This window comes from Trachemys scripta, chromosome 7 (assembly GCF_013100865.1).
Source record: "Trachemys scripta elegans isolate TJP31775 chromosome 7, CAS_Tse_1.0, whole genome shotgun sequence".
In the NCBI taxonomy this organism is placed as follows: Eukaryota; Metazoa; Chordata; order Testudines; family Emydidae; genus Trachemys; species Trachemys scripta.
The window spans coordinates 102102735-102120265 of record NC_048304.1 but is presented as its reverse complement, the minus strand read 5'-3'; the positions used below and the strand labels follow the sequence as shown (position 1 = coordinate 102120265).

Sequence of the window (17531 nt, the reverse complement as noted above, 5' to 3'; positions counted from 1 at the left end):
AAATGGTGGAAGAACTGCTTGGGACATTTAAAATTAGAAACAAAACAGTAGTCATTATACAACAGGGAACCATTGTCACAGGTGCAGGGAGATATGGACAAGTGAACCTAGTAGGTCTTATTTATCGCTAATTTCTATGACTGTATCAAAACCTGAACATGAAAAACTGGCTTTCATTCCACATTTATGCATGCAGATGGGCTTCATGTGCCCAAGTGAAGTAATTACACATGCAAATAATAAACTAGATATGTAATTATCCAGATTGTAGGAGCAAATATGGGCCTTGCACATTGACCTGGATATTTTGTGCATGTAATGTTAGGGGACCCTCTTGAAAACTTGCCCCACAGCATATAAACAAACATACTATGATTATGTGGTATGGGCAAAAGGTCAAGAAATGCAACCATGGGAATCATAATTGAGGAATTACTATAAGCTCAATAAAAGATATCCCCTCACTCACCTTTCCTCACCCAGCTACAACAACACTGCAAACTGTAAGCATGTAGCTGACCAGGCCACGGGCAGTCATGCCTAGAAATGGAAGCAAGAGTCAATTAGAGCTGGGTCCCAGGCCGGTAGAGTACAGGAAACAAGCCAAGGGTCAGTACCAGAAGGACAGAAGCCAAATGCCAAATCCAGGGGGTAAATTAGTGTCATAAGCCAGAGGCAGAGCCAGGGATCAGTACCAGAGAGACAGGAGTTCAATACCAGAACCAGAGGGTCAACCAGTCATAAGCCAGAGGCAGAGACAGGGATCAAAACCAGAAGTCTGAAGCCACAGGGGAGCAGGAACTGGAAGCAGGCTGGAACAAAGTAGGAGTAGCAACTGAAACAAAGGCATGGTATACATTGAGCAGCCACTGATCTGTTGTCGGGGCCAGGCTTATAAGTATGGCTGCTGGTTTAGCAGCCCATCAAGGGCTGTGGCCACTCTGTCACTTCCAAGGCAGTACAGCTGGACTCATTAGTTGCCTAGCAGCATAGTTAGTCAGGGAGCAGGCCAGGAGCTGGTCCAGCTGGTCTGGCCTCTGACAAAGCACAAGTGACAGTCATCAGAATAACTTCTTTACTCCTTGGCATAAATTGTGTTTCTTTCCTTGGGTTAGATTAGAAAGACAAGACAATACATACCCATTGTCATTAAGTTCAGATGGCAGAAGACTATTGTCCAATTAGCACTCCTATATTGCAATGTCATTCCAACCTAGAATGCTGCTTATAATTATATGAAGGTCCATTCTTTCACCTGGGTAGATAAAACATTTTCTCCTCCATGCACACAAAAGATCCTCAGCAGGATCTTTTCTCTTTCTTATAGTACAGAGAGAAACCTTTTCAAGCCGGAAGGAAGGAAAGCATGGACTCATGCACCCAGGCCATTGTACTTCACACTTAGAGTGTATGCATTTCTCAGACAGTTTTTGAAAGTATGCTTACTGTAATTTTACCTGTTTTCCAGGAGAGATCAAGGTAAAAAAAAAAAGCAGAGAACAGTTTGCTGCTATGATGAGGACACGAAAGGGAAAGAAAAGGAATTGTAGCAGCTAAGTAGAGGTACTCAGAGCCTGGTATTCTTCCTGTAAAATGGAGGTACAGAAAGAATATCTCAGGGACTTTGCTGCAGACACTTTGCAATCAGAGTTCCAGCCTGCACTTCCCCCAAGTCTGCTGGATAGCTAGCACATCAAGACTGGGACTGGCTATTCCTCTCAGAACAATGGAGCACCATCAACCACAACAGACATTACTCAGGAACTGATAGAAGCAGCATTTTGTCTGGGTCCTGAACAGATACACTGGAAGGAAATATAAAAATTAATCCCTATACTGTCTTCTCTTACTAGTGAACCTACACAACAAGACTGAATTTAGCCCATTGTTTTGGGGCATCATGCTGGTGGGAGATGGAGCATAGATATCCCTCATTTGGAGAAGAATGTAGAGATTTTGCTACAACTCCCTACCATCACTACCACTCTTTCAGCTCTCCCAGTGGTAGGAATGTTGTAAGTGCTTGTGTAGACAAGGTTCAGGTCAGCCACCTGCATTTTAAGCGGTCACATTTAACTGTTCAGAGCAGATCTACATGGTGTGGTGCTTAAAATGCTGGTGGCTACAGGCACCTTGTCTACAGTAGTTCTGTGGCCAGTGTAACCACTGGTGGAGCTGAAATGATGGTAGCAATTGGGTGGATATTTAACAAAAATATCATATTATAGACAAAGCCATAGAGTAAGCCCAAAAGATTTTGACCTTTAATTGAAAGAGATCAGTCAACTGGTAAAATTAGTGCAGAATACGGAAGTATTTTTGATGATACTTTGTATTGTCCATAAGTAGGACTGGTTCTTATTCAATCTTTTGCATTATATAAATAAATATGTGGGTTTTACTTTTCTGTAGTGGTGCAGTATAGTGGTTTAATTTAAACTGGAAAAGGGGACGAGACCAGGTTATAATCCAATCCAATATTTGTTTTTTAAATGAACAATGTTCTACAGCAGTGGTTCCCAAACTTGTTCCGCCTCTTGTGCAGGGAAAGCCCCTGGTGGTCCGGGCCAGGTTGTTTACCTGCCGCATCCGCAGGTTCGCCGATCACGGCTCCCAGTGGCTGCAGTTTGCTGCTCCAGGCCAATGGGAGCTGCTGGAAGCGGCCATTGGCCTGGAGCAGCGAACCGTGCTGCCGCTTCCAGCAGCTCCCATTGGCTTGGAGCAGTGAACCGCGGCCACTGGGAGCCGTGATCGGCTGACCCTGTGGACACGGCAGGTAAACAACCCAGCCCGGCCCACCGGGGGCTTTCCCTGCAGAAGCGGAGGAACAAGTTTGGGAACCACTGTTCTACAGAAAGATCTCTTCAAAGTATAATTAGAATCTGACAGAGCAATCTGAAAAGTATCACACTTTGCCACCCTCAAGCCATGGGCACAGGGGAGGGGAGAAGTAGGGTGTTCCAAGGAGATAATAATCAGTTATAAAGAATCCATACCTCGCCATATTGGTAAAAGCAGAATTCAGATCCTCTGTCCATTGGTCTCCATGTTGAAAAGAGTAGCAGTATCATAATGCAGGCTGCCCCTGAATGCCCCCTAGTGGTCAGGTGTGGTGCCACTGATCAGGCCTGCCTTGATTTCCCTTCACCTGGGATATGGATAAGTCCAAGCAGGCTTCAGATATTAAGGAGCACTGTCTTTGGAGGTTCTTATTTATTTAATAGAAAGATTACGACAAAGAATAAACAAAACCTTCATCCCAGCTTCCTATCTGAGAGACGGATCTCTCACTGTCCATCTGATCCCACCTGAGTCCTCTACTAGCTTCCATACAAGCTCTTCACCTGGATACTCTCAGCTCAGGGCTCTGCCCTTGGAGTCAAGTTTCCTGCTGCTACCTGGATAGAGTTCTCCTCCAGAGTGGGATTCATGGAGGTCTGTCAAGGGCAGCTCTTCCCCAGGACAGCTTGTTGTCCCTAGAAGACGAAGCTTCTTGTCATTGTTTGGGGCCTCCCCCAGCTGAGGCCAGCTACTCCTGGATGTCTTCCAATTGCATCTCTCCCTCTAGAATTCCCCCATCTCCAGGATCATCTCTTCCAAGCTCCCTGATCTGGTAGGTTTCCCAGAAAGCTCTCTCTCTCCAATAGCACATCTTCTGCTTATCTTCTCTGGGTGCTCCCCTCCTCAGGAGTTTCCTATCTCCTGAAGAATACCTCCTTTAACTGAGCTTGGGTGACCTTTATTAGGTCCAAACTTTTGTCTACTAATTAATCCTTAACTGGCCACCTACACAGTTGGTTATCCCCAGGTAGGCCTTCAGAATGCAGTCAGGGGAAGACTGGGGCCTTGATTATCAGTAACAGGCTAGTCATACTGCGATAAGCAGTCAGACGCACTCATTGCTGGAAATAATGTCAGTCAGATGCTCTCCATACAGTCCTCAGTTAAGGACAGAGACAATTAGACTTACCTATCTCATATTGAAGGAATGACAATCAAACTCTCTTCGTTACCAGCCTGACAGAAGATTTGAATTTAGCTTTGGGGAAAGCAAAAACAATAGGACTAAGGTCTTGCAAAAATAAAACTCAACACATGGCCATCTCAGTCTCTCTCTAAATAAAATGAATGGGCTTTACATTGTGCCCCTGCAGCTCATGAGTCCTGGGTTTGGCAGTCCACATAGGGCCTAGATAATTCCAGAGAAAGGGGCCCTGAACTGAGAAAGACCTGCCACTAGCTTCAGAGAGTTATACGCTATGACCTGGTGGCAGCAGCATTCCAACTGACATCTGCTTGAGAAATTAGGTGAGAGATAATCTATCCATTAATCTGGATTCAGATCACTTAGATTTTACAAAACAGGAAATCAGTGCAGAGATTTGAAGACCTGTGAAGTAGGGAGGCGAATTCATTCTGAACCAAAAAAAAAAAAATTCTGGATGGTCTTCAAGGGTATTCCAAAGTAGAATGCATTACAGTACTTACAATAATAAAGCTGACTACAGAATTATAATGGTTTCTTTGTTCAATGCCAAGGAGCCCCTTGTGCTTTTAACAATTCATTTAAAAATATGTTTAAAATGCAATCCCGAACTTTTTTAAAAATCCACAGTTCCTCTGCTTTAGATGGCAAAAAAGGTTAATTTAATAAAATGATGCCAAATCTCCAAAAAGTGTGATAGTTCTCTAATATACTGGCTTAGTGAATGCATATTGCAGACAACAGCTAGAGGGATTCTGCTCAGCCCAAGTATTTGCCATTACCTCAGCAGCTGGTAGGTGACCTGAAAAGAGGATAAAAGCCCTACTATTGCTCTCAGGCAATAGAGATTCACCTTTAGTTCAGATGATAGAAACCTGTGAATTTTAGAACCGTGAGTTCTACTTCCATGGTGCTTGTACAACATGCAGTTAGACAAGTATATATATTTTTCTTATGTTCATGTCTGAAATGGATATCGCTGGATCCAACAGAAACAAATATAGACCACAACTGACCTGACGTGGTCAAGCATTTAAACCTTTATAAATATGTTGCCAATTCAAAGGTGTTGGAATACAACTGTTTGGGAAGTAGTGTTTAAATAAATTTATGCCAGGAATAATTCTGACATTCACAGCCAGTTTCTCTTTATTTTCTTTTTCCCGAGTCAATTTAATGTTTGGAAAAGATGCTGGTACTGAAAACCAAAGTTGTCTATTTTTCTAAAAACAGGAATGAAGTGAGCAGTGGCAGTGCAAGCTTCCCCAATGTGCATTAGCATCTTTCCAGAAGTGAGAAACTAAGTCAGTATCCATGCCCATTCAGAATCATGGGCCTCTCTATTAGGACTGCTAAAAAAGGTATCAATGAGTGCCAATTGTAATGTTAACTTTTATGATGTGCACTAAACTGGACTGAGCTCAACAATCTACTTCACAAAGGTAACCTAACAGCCTCCAGATAGTCAGCCTCCCAATTGATACCAACCAGAGCTGGATTCATGCCAGTTTACCTAGAGGTGAAAGGCTCTGTATCCCACTGGCAGTCTCCTAACTAAACCATTCCCCAAAACCTGCTTTTCTGACCTCACAACACTAACAGAGAGCACTATGGAGGCTCGCTAATTTTTCTTGAAAAGATTTTGGCAATGACCCTCATTTGCTTCAAATTTATTTTTGGGCCTTGATATCCTATTCAATAAGTTGTAGGATGAATTTATTTAAGTATGCAGGACAAATGAACATGTCCAACATTTTAATCAAGTTATTGTAAAGATGATCCTCCCTAAGTAACAAATATTAGAATCAACATGCAAAAAATACAGATAAAGAAATTCTCCCCTTTGCTGATCTGTGAAGAAATGACTAGGGATCCCGTTCAGTATGCAGAAGTAGAAACTAGAAACACTGTAAAAAGAAAAAATGGTGTTAGATCTGTACACTGAACAATATCTGGGTCAAACACGGACTATGTTTGCCAAAAGCTTCTCCCATAGCCAGATTCATGCATAGAAGAGTAATGGATCATGTATTTGTTCTGTTGCCCTGGACAGGAACAGAGATCTATCATACCGAGAGGTTGTATGTATGGGTTTTCAAAAATGGCAGACTCAGGCTGTATGTGTATAAGATATTTAGTAATTAATTTTTCCTAAGAACCTAGGAATTGTCATCCCTGATGAGATCAGTGACCTGTCTAGTCTGTCTAATACCCTAGCAATGGGCAGTACCTGATTTTTCAAAAGGAGATGAAAACTGCCATAAAGCACTAAGCCAGTGTATTCAGCACTGGGAATGGGGAAAGGTTTTTGACTCCCACCTTACAAACTGAAGCATGAGGTTTGATTACCCTGACCATTATCTGAGCTTGCAGAGCTACATATTTTAATAATAGTCATAAAATTACCCAGTCCTTTATTAAATCCAGCCACAGCATTTGTCTCAATGACACCCTGTGGTAGTGAATTCCACTGACTGAACATGTATTGTGTAAAGAAGGATTTCATTTTATTTGTTCAAAGTATTGGCCTTCAATTTAATCATGTGTCCCCTTGCTCTTGTATTGTATAGTTAGTTGTATTCTGGTTGATCTTTTTATAATTTGGAAATCTCAAATTCATTTACTTATATTTGTTAATATGGTCATTTAAAATGGTTGAAAGTAGCAGAGGCATTGTAGATCTTTAATAAAATTCATACAAATATTTTATTAAAATAATTAACTAACAATGTTCGGTACATGTTTGTCTTTAGGAGCACTGGAGCAACTGAATGGATTGGAAATTTGAAACATATGCAAGCCAAATTCATAAACAAAACCAGACCAAGTCAAGCTATGCACTGTATAATAATACATCACTCACACTGTTTGCTATATATTTGCAGACATGTTGTTAGGTGCATTTATTACAAAAGTTAGATGCCTATTTGGAAGTTTTCACTTCTGTGAGCTTGTGATACTTTCTGTAGAACAGGAACCATAAATCATACTGTACTGGTCTGAAAGCCATGTACCTCCAGATAACTAGCACTTGTCATTAGATTGCCTAAAACAGAGGATTAGCCAAAATACAGAAGGAGAGGAAACACAGACTGTTTATATTGAGCATTCTGGTCAACAACTCAATTAAATTACAGGAAATATATGTATGACATTTCTTAAAAGTGATAGCTCAAGAACAGTAGAAAGAAATATATCATAGGATATTTCTGTAGATACAGAAAACAGTTCAATTAAACAATGTTTTAAATCTATAGATTATGTACTGCAGATAAAAATTAGAAATGTTAAATCATTAAAGCTTTTCAGCATTGCTTTAAGCAATTGAAGGAGACACAGATGGTATTATACATGTTTAGAACTATCTATTTTTTTTACTAGATAAATATTCGGGGTTGTAAGTATAACACTCTTCACACTTACCATACATTGCATGAGCTATTTCCCAGTCCTTTTTCATATGGGACAGGTTTTAAATAAAATAGAAATTCCTCTTGCTTCTTACAGATTGGAGTTGATTAAATATTCCACTGATAAAGGGTAAGCAAATGTCAGATTCGATATAATAAAAAGAGAAATGAGAGTTCATACAAGCAGCAAAGCAAACAATCCATTTTCATACTTTATTAGAAACATTTATTGCCATAATGACTGCATTACACTAAGCAAAGCAGGTGGAAAGGTGCTCTGTGCAAGTTATTCTCAAATATCTTTATTTTGAGGATTTTATATCTCTAATATTTAGACAGATGTTTTATTCCCTATAATATAGTCAGGGTATGAAATGCTGTAATTTCAGTTACTACATAAGGATCAAAATTGTACTTGAAGATCATGGCCTGTCATTGTGATTTCAACAATAATGGTAGACCATTAAATGCTCAATTTTTCTACTTTGACTTTATATTCCCAATGGTGGGTTGCTTTAGATAGAGGTGGTAGAGCAATGTGTGCGTTGGCAAGTACTCTGCCCAAATTTGCGGAACACATTGCAAGTGCAGTTCTCAATTATTTTGCTCCTTCTACAATTTTATAAATACTCAAGTCTTATCCAAAGCCTAAATAAAAATTATGGAGATGGCCAGTTTTTCCTGTTAAAATCTAGACCACTGTTGAACAGCTGTGGAAGATTATCTTGAAAAACAGTGGGAATTGCAACTAATTGGATCTACATTCCAAAAGACAGCAGAGCCACATTTTTAACTATAAGACTTCCCATTTCAGAGCTTGCCTTTCTCTTAATTTACCAGATCAGGAAATAAATTTAGCAAATAATTTAACAAAAGATTTCATTGTTCTTTAATTTAATTTTAAAAAGTGAAATCTATTTTAAATACTTAGCACCCAGTCCTGCATGTCTTGTGCAGCCTAGACATAAACATTTCTATTTTACTCAAACATAAAAGTTTCTCTTAAGGTCAGTGGGAGCTTTGGCTGCATTTCCAATACGGAACAAACCCATTATCTTTAGGATTTGTCACCCAGATTATATAGTGAATACATTTTATTTTCAGAGTCTTTTAGTTCCTCCAAAATGGTGAAAAGCGTATCAGTTACTGGGATTTTGGTTTGAGTTTTTTTGTTTGGCTGGTATGTGTATATGCATACATACATATCTTCCTGGAAAATTTATTGCTGAATCCCCTCGTTTCATTAACTAAGATCATTAAGACATTAGTTCCTCTCTAACTGGCAGTGTTCCAAAACCAGAATATACACAATGTCTAGGACACTTTCATTTTGTAATCTGCATGATACAGTATATTAATTTTCAGGATTTATCACAAGAAAAGTGAAGTCATACTAAGTACAATAGGTGTAACTATTTTCTGTGTGGAAAATATGTAAAGAGCAGCAGAAGCAGTTTTGGGCTAATAATCGTCTATAAGGATATAAGCTTGGCAAGTGTCACTTAGGGACAGAAAAGGACAGTAATCTTGAAAAGGTCTTTGCCGTTCCTTAGGCTTAAGTGGATTGATGAGAAGCAGGAAGCTTAAAGCTAAGACATATATGCCGCAATACCAATAATTATTTATTTATATATTCGTTTTTATCACCCTGTATCCATCTACAACCATGGTGACAGTATTGTGTAATTCTGTAAAAATAACCAATAATCTTTGCATCAATTCCATACGGTTACTACAGTCCACTGCCACAAAGTCACCTTGCCTTGGTTTAAAGTACATTAATAAAAAGCTTTGCCCTATGATTTCCAGCTCCCCAAATAAGGATACTCATTAGGGTGACCAGATGTCCCGTTATTAAAGGGACAGTCCTGTATTTAAGCCCTCCTGCAGGTGTCCTGACTTTTTCTTAAAAGTGGGCAAATTATCCTGTATTTTCTATCTCCCCCTGATCAGTACTGGTGCATCCTTCTGCTGGCTGGATCCCTGCTCGCCAGCCGCCTGCCCACCAGCAGTGAGTGGGAGGGTCCAGTGTACAATGATGGGGGTGGGTGTACAAGGCTGGTGGTGGGGCAAAGCTGCAGTGCGTGGGGCTGGCCACTCCCCCTGCTGGTCCATCAGCATAGCCCCCACTGCATGACACCTCTCAGCCAGCAGGGCCTTGCCCCCTGGCCCGTTTCTGGCCAGCGCTGGCTGCACACTGCGGCCGCCAGTGAGTGCTGGCAGCTGCCAGGCAGCGGCTGGTTATGTGTCACCTCTGCTGCCCACCCATTGGCCCCTTACATGCTCCCTGCTTTGCCCCTTCACCCCCCCAGCCCCGCTGCTTCCCCATGTCCCCCCCAGTGGGCCGCATCCCACTCCCAGCAGCTGTGCGGAGAACCAGCTCCCGATCGGAGCGCTCAGCTCACCAGCAGTTTAGCTAGCAGGCTCCTTCCTTCCCCCACTGCCTCTGTCTGGGCCAGCGCCCTGGGAAAGCCCAAGACCCTCCAGCCTGGGGCGCTGGTCAGGAGAAGCAAAGCCCTGCATGTGCCAAAGCCCCGCACAGCACTGGCACAGGGAACCCTCTCCACCCCTCAGCTAAGCTCTGGAGTGGTGCGGGGAAAAGCGATTTCCAGCCTGTTCGCAGCCTGACCCTGCAGGCTCCATAGCAGCCCCCCAGGCAGGGGCTTAGCACCCTCTTCACCTGCCCCTGCACTGCACTGGGTCCTGCCCCCAGGCAACACGGGGCTGCTCCGTCCCCTAGGCACCCTCCGCTGCTGAGCCACCTCTTTGGCCGGGTTCGCTGAAGCCCCTGCAGTCACATTCCCGGGGCCCTGGTGCACAGTGCATCCTTTGGGCCTAACCCCTTTCTGCCAGCACTGTAGCCAGGGGACAGGAGGCGTCTGGGTTATGTCGGTGGTCAACAGCAGCCTGGAGGTGTTAGCTGGAGGTGTTAGTGTGGGCAGGAAGGAACAAGCTGCTTCCAGCCACATGGGGGTGGGGTGGGGGGCCGGCGGGGGAAGAGATGAGCTCTGCAAAGACACGGGCCAGGTCATCCCTTCCCTTCCCCCTCCTCCCTGTGTCTGGAAGCAGCTTCCGTCTCTCCCCTCTCGCACAGTGCCAAAAGGCTGCTGCTGGTCACGTTTTGGTGTGAACCCTGGCAGAAATCTGGGGAGGGGGAGCATGTGACCCTGCATAACCCCACCACCACATTGCCTTGGGAACATGCCCCCCCCCCCCCCCATACACCTGTACCAGGAGTACCAGGAGAGGCAGGTCGATCCCAGGGGCCCAGCCAGGCATGGAGGGCAGAGAGTGCCGGGCAGGAAGGGTCGGCTTGGTCGGTAACCCCCACTCTGTGAGTTGTTTACAGGAGTGTGTGCATGTCACCTCTCGCCATGTGAACCCTAAACCTTTAAAGATAAGAAGGTAAATAAAATGAATCCAACTACGCAGTATTTCTTTTTAACAGGGGCTCAGTCAACTTGATATTAATTTGAACCTTTGTACTGCATAGTTCTGATTGATTGCCATAGAATTCGCTTGAGTACAAGTAATTTTACTAGCATAGGGAAATATGGTCATCCCTAATACTTATGGGCCTGCCAGATGAAGGTTGTTCCATAGATGAAGGATGTACTCAAACAGGAATATTCTGCCACAGCCCTGAAGAACAGTAAATGAAAACTTTGGCCTAGAGATCGTTACCTCCTGCTCCAACTGCTTTGTGCTGCTCCATTAGCAAAAAGGAGCTGAAAAGTCAGCAGATAGGGCCAGCTGGTTATTTTTGGAGTATGCTGGTGGCATTCCCTTAGTCCTCTAGTGGCAGAGGGCTGGCACAGCAAGCCCTAAGCCACCTCTCTTCCTGGCTCTGGCATGTCAGGGTCCTAGCTAGAGTTCTACTGTACTTTGATGATTTCTCAGCCATGGAACAGCTCCTGGAGGACTGTTGCAAATGGTTCAGTTTAGTGCACCATAAGGCTGTTTGGAATTGGGCTGGGAAATGAACAAACCCTGACAATCCCCAATACAAGGGTGGATTGAGGAAAGATGGCATAAAGCCATCTTTGGCCCCTCTCCTCAGTGGTGACAAGCACTGCTTGAACACAACTAACGATCTAGCCTTCTAACTCATCACAGTAACTGTGAAAATACTAAGAAATATAATACCTAGAGTTAATTTTTACTATGGAGTCCCTACTTCTGTCAAACAGCCATTCCCCACCTCCACTCAGTCTGAGACAGATCTTACAGGGGACACAAAGGCAGCAGAGCAGGTCTAACAATCAGTAAGACTGAAGACTTGTGATACTGAAACAACAGCATAATAGCATAAGCAGTGGGGTAACCGGAGAAAAATACTCTTCCTAATACCTCATGGGGAAAATGTGTGGAAATCCACATAATTTCTATATATGTTTCTTTGTCAACTCTAAACATATGCCAGTCTCATGTTTATCCTGTAATGTTGTGTGGGGATCTGTTGCATTTCCTGTTTTCCAAAAACTTTTTTAACATGAGATATATGAGTGTGTACGTAGTTAAGCCCCGTGACTGTGTTAATTGTTTTCATTCCCACACTGCTAAATACGCATAATGTTTCCCCTTGGGAATGAAACCAGTTAAAGAATAATATTTCTGTGGTTTTCATTAGCTCTTCTTAGTTGTTTGTGCCCTATCCGCATCCAACTTCTTCCCCTGTTCCAAGGTATCAATTGGTCTTTGATTTTTCATTGGTAACAATTGTTACTCAGACAACTCCTCTCTTATCACCTCTTCCAGATATCATATGCCTGATTCTCCTCTCACTTTCCCCATGTAAATCAGAACTTCACTGGAAAATGAGTTACACTGGTGTTAATGGAAAATCCGATCCATCATCTTTGAAGTCCAGCAAAAGGGAGGCAGATTACGTTGTGTACACAAAGAAGACTAAGGAGGACTGGTGGCAGCTATCAGTTGTCTGAACGTTATCTAGGAAAATCTATATTAGGAAGCTTTAGGACCCAGGAAAGGAGACTGGAAATTCTAATGAAGAAAAACAGTGTATTATCACATGTAAATTGTAGTTAATGGTGCATATACCTTTCCATACCGGTGTCGATTACTACAGATTAAGGTAAGTTTAGAGAAGGGATCGAGTTCAAGTATACAGTATGACTCCTAATATGTTCAGAAAGCTTGCAAATGAGGGTTCCCTGTAAGGTGCATGCCTGCACAGGCACCCTCCATACAGTATTCAGAAACTGCTGCTCAGCAAGGTCTGCTGGCTGGTGCAGCTGGACAGTGGGAGTTTGGATCCAAGCTCCCTTTTCCTCTCTCTGAGCAGGGAGAGCAATGGGAACTTAGATCAAAGCTACAGCTCCCCCTCTGCCGTCAGTGTGTGCCCTGTCTCTCACAGCAGCTCCCCACTGAGTGTGTGTGAAGGGAGGGAGTGTGAAGATCTCACATTTCCTCCCACCCACCAGGCCTGAGAGAGAGCAAGAAGATCTCCGTGGGAGGGAAGGGAGGCATTTTGATAGCAGAGGGATCCAGGGGCCATTGCTCCTTTAAGAGGAGAGAATGAGGAAGCAGGGACAGTGTGCATGGAGATAAATATGATGAGGAAGACGGGGGGATGTGATCAGCACAGGGGAGAGAATAAGATGAGAATGAGGGAAGGAGAAAGAATAAAACAAGGAAGATGTATAGATAATAGAATGGGAAGAAGGAAGAGGGGAAGAGATAGGATCAACAGAGGAAGAAGAGGGTAAAGAGGGAACAAGTTGCATAGGAAGAAGTAAGTGAACAAGAGAGGAAGAGGGAGTATAGGGAAAGGATACTGGATTAGGAGAGAGAGTGAAAAGGGGAGTTAGAGAATGAATAGGGGGTAGAGAATAGGTGAGAGGCAATGTAAGTGAGAAGGAGAGTAATTGCAGGAGGCAAGAGGAAGATGAGGACAGGAGGAATTGGAGGAGAAGGAATGAGGAGAGTTAATTGAAGTCTATGGGATTTTTTCAACTTTCAGAAAAATGATAGAATTCTATTTGGGATGAAAAATTGTATTGTTTCTTATTTTATTCAAACTGAGTCATGTGTTCCTGGCTGACTACAGCCATGAATTTGGCTAAAGGTTTGCTACAAATCACATTATACTGGAATGAATCCACATGTTAGCTCAGATCTAAGGGGGGATATGATAGAGGTCTATAAAATCATGACTGGTGTGGAGAAAGTAAATAAGGAAGTGTTATTTACTCCTTCACATAACAGAAGAACTAGGGGTCACCAAATGAAATTAATAGGCAGCAGGTTTAAAACAAACAAAAGGAACTACTTCTTCACAAAACGCACAGTCAACCTGTGGAACTCTTTGCCAGAGGAAATTGTGAAGGCCAAGACTATAACAGGGTTCAAAAAAGAACTAGATAAGTTCATGGAGGATAGGTCCATCATGGAGGATAGGTCCATCAATGGTCATTAGTCAGGATGGGAAGGGATGCAAAATCATGCTCTGAACTGACGTCCCTAGACTCTTTTTGCCAGAAGCTGGGAATGGGTGACAGGGGATGATGATTACCTGTTCTTTTTCTTCCCTCTGAAGGCTAGATGACCATTGGTCTGACCCAGTATGACCGCTTTTATGTTCTCAGCAGTGTTCTCATTCTATGTCCATGCAATAAAGGACAACTCTGGGCTCATGTCCCTGATCACAGAGACATCCACCATAGAGAGCTAAAGAAACCCCAAAGATAGAACCCAATGTCCCAGTACCCGCTAGAGGGGAGAGAAGTTCAAAGGACAGACTGTCACTTCTCTAGACCATAGTGATCACCTGTATGTATATGCTGCATTGAAATCATTTACTGTAAAGCCATCTGTAGGTATTGCAAAACATGAAATACTGGACAAAGGGGGCAAATATTGGCCAAAAATAAATACATAAATAAATTAAAAAAAGACTGGGTCCAACCATTATGTAGCTGGCAGCAAAAATGGTGCAGGTCACTGTAATTGGCTGCTCCTTGCTGAAAATTAAATCAGGGAGATAGAGGTGCCCAAGGACACAGGGGTAGATGTCATCCAAAACTACCTGATTCTGAGTCTGAACTCTATTATAACCTCTACTGTGTGGTCAGAAAGCAGATCTCTACATTCGTTGACAGATATATTTGAGAGAGAGGATAACATTTCACTAGTTGGGTTGCAAAGACTGGTATAATGGAAAATGAAAATGTCCTTGGGGGTGGTGTACTCTCACAAACCCCAAACATCAAAAGTCATGAGTCAGACCCTCCAAAAATTAGCTTAAAAATCATGTGTCAGTGAAATGGTGAATTTATGCATATACAACCAACTGTTTCAGTGTGGTATGTGTCCTTCATTAATATCTGGTCTACAGTTGGTAACAGCCTACTGCTACCAACTATAATAATTACTCCTTTCCCTCAAGTGGACAAGGTCTGTGCTACAGTGCTGTAGATCCAGAGTTCAAACCTTGTTGAAGATGCTTGATTGGGGGTTGTTACATTTGCACATAACAGATTCCCCCCCCCCCCTTTAAATAAACTTAGGAAGTTATATACAAAAAACAACATTAAAAGAATGTTAAGGTTGTAAAGTCAAGTACTCAAAAGTTGGGAAATGGCAGAATTAATTCTGTCAAATCCTAATTTTTGAGGGCTTGATTTTGCAACCTTAATACCATTATATGTCGTGTGTATAATACTTCTAAGGGTCTGTGTCAGTTTGCACTTGGAAGACAAAAACTGTCTTGGTAAATGACCAGTGCAGAAATCCACTGAGATTTTTAATCACAATCTGTTTCAAGCAGTGTCATTATCCCTACCTTGCCAATGGTGCCACACTGGGGAAAAAATAATCTTCAGTGTGGCAGATTCTTCTTACATTGATCCAGGAACTGAGCCACTTGTTCCATCTTCTACACAAGTGTCAGTGAAGTGAGGGAGGGCTCATCCTTGGGGACACTGATGTTGAAATGTCACTTAGAGGGAAAACACATGCTCCAGTGAAAACAGGAGAGAGAAACTAATGAGTCTGGGTGGCCAAAAGATTGATGTTATTTGAGTGTTGAAGGCACAGGTCCAAAATGTGATTTATTTATTTTTTTGGCCCTCCATATTACATCTTCTATCACTGCACACAGACATGTCTTGTAGTAGGAAAAGACAAAACTGTTTGGATAAAATCAGACCTGATCTTCAGTTTCCTACAAATCAGAAGTCAAAGGTTAATTGTTTTCACTTCCTGGTTTTGACCAGAACAGGAAGTACCAAAAATAGATTAAGAGGCTGTTTTTGTAGAATTTCATTCTCTGCAGATTCTTTCTGTACTAGAAAGTATAGAAAATTCATAAGAAAGTTGGATCTTGTCAGATTACCAGGTCTTCCAGGTAAGATTGGTTTGGATGTAATCATGTTAAGGAGCTAAATTTTGGCTGTTTCTCTGAACTAAATACAACTTCCAAAAGAGCTGAAGGCTGACCCTCACTATTGATTATAAGACACTATCACACTCTGTGAGGCAGCAGAGAAACTTCCGTCCAGCACAGTGGGGGTTAAAGAAAACCTTAAGGTTCAGCTAGCCCGACTCCGCTATACTTGCAGCCAATGCCAGGCCTCGAGGGGGAAGAAAAGAAGGGAGTTTGGCTCAGTTGGGAGCTGGCTGGTGAAGAGGCAGGAGCTCTCTGTCTCCCTGCCCAAAGGGACGGCTTAGCAACCTTCCAGTTAGCGCAGCCACTGGAGGCAAGTAAGGCTTCCCCTGCCAAGGGGAGCCTGCAGATAAGCCCCAACTGCAGGGCAACTGGACTAGCGGGGCCACACCCAAACTAAAGAGACTTGTAGGAAGTAGTCCATGGAAACCAGTCTTGACCCCCCCCCACACACAAGGAGGGAGACCCATCTCCCCTGTTTAGGGGTTGAACTACACAGGGTCCTGCGCTGGGACCCATTGGAGAGGGAGGGTCCAGATCCCCCTACTATTCCCTCTGGCCTTACAGACCGCAAGACCAGCTCTCTAGCCACTAGATCGCCCGGCCACAGAAGACCCTTTTATACACTCCTTGTCTTACAACCTAATATTAGACTACACCCACAAGGTTTTTGCTATCATACAATCAACAGTTCTGTGTTTAACTATCATTATTATTATTCATTTTTAGTTAGTCTTTTTTCTGTACAAGATATAAATAAAGACAAAGTCCCTTCCCCGGGACCTTACATCTTAGAACATAAACAACAATGGTATTATGGACAAAGACAAGTACCTGTAGGATAAGGGAGTAGTGTCTTGTGTTGTTCAATAATATTGTACTCTCAAGCTGACAGCATGAACATCATTGTCTTTTCCAAGGTATATATTTATCAACAGTGCTACAAACACACTCCTATCAGGTGAAAAGTATTGTGTTCTTATGGACAAAGAGCAGAAATGAGTAAGGTGCTATACAGTCCTCATTTTGTACTCAAGATTCTTGAGAACAAGACTCCTTGTTCTCGTCCAGGTGAAGGAGGACTCTTCATGGCTCTTCAAGAAGCTTTAATATGCTCAGTTTTTATTTGAAAACTAGTTTTTCATTCTAGTGTCTCAGGAAGGTGATCCAAGATGGCAGGCAGGTGGAGCATGTTGGCGACTTTGTAGGAGCTATGGTGAAAGATCTTGCAGGACCGGTAGGCCTACTACATTTTTAAGATGATGGCATAGTAGGAGAAGACCTAACTCAGATTTGGTTGATAGACCAGAAGATCCTGCAGAGTCTGTATGAGTGGAACCCACATTAACTTTCTCTTTGTGCAAGTTAACCTCTTTCATTATATTTGAGAGTGAGATTGAGTTTAGTTCCACACTAAAATGCCAAGGCGCTTGTTTGATGAGGCTTTACTAGGTTTTATATCACTACCATGCAAAAAAAGAGAAATGTGTGGAAAATTGAAAAGACATGGCATGAAATCCCTGCTCCACTGAGAATTCCCATTGAGTTCAATGGGACCACGATTTTAGCTATGGTGTTCTTGATAATGGGTGTGTCCAATATGTCTAGGGGGCTGCAAACATACATTTTGAACCTAAAGAAAGCATACCGGAATGCTATCTTCACAAGGGGATATATCAAAACATTAAATCCAAATATCCTGAACTTTGGAAAGGTTTAGATTCTGATC

The 17531-nt window shown here is 42.6% G+C and overlaps 1 long non-coding RNA gene across 1 annotated transcript in view; it reads right to left on the bottom strand.

Moving 5' to 3' along the window:
* Window positions 1-469: 469 nt before the first annotated feature.
* The window catches only part of LOC117880550, a 34964-nt gene continuing 17902 nt past the window's right edge, over window positions 470-17531 (bottom strand). The window contains exons 2-3 of the long non-coding RNA XR_004646554.1: window positions 7409-7515; window positions 470-540 (exon numbers count right to left, since the gene is read on the bottom strand). This is a non-coding gene — a long non-coding RNA (uncharacterized LOC117880550). The remainder of the gene's footprint in view (window positions 541-7408; window positions 7516-17531) is intronic.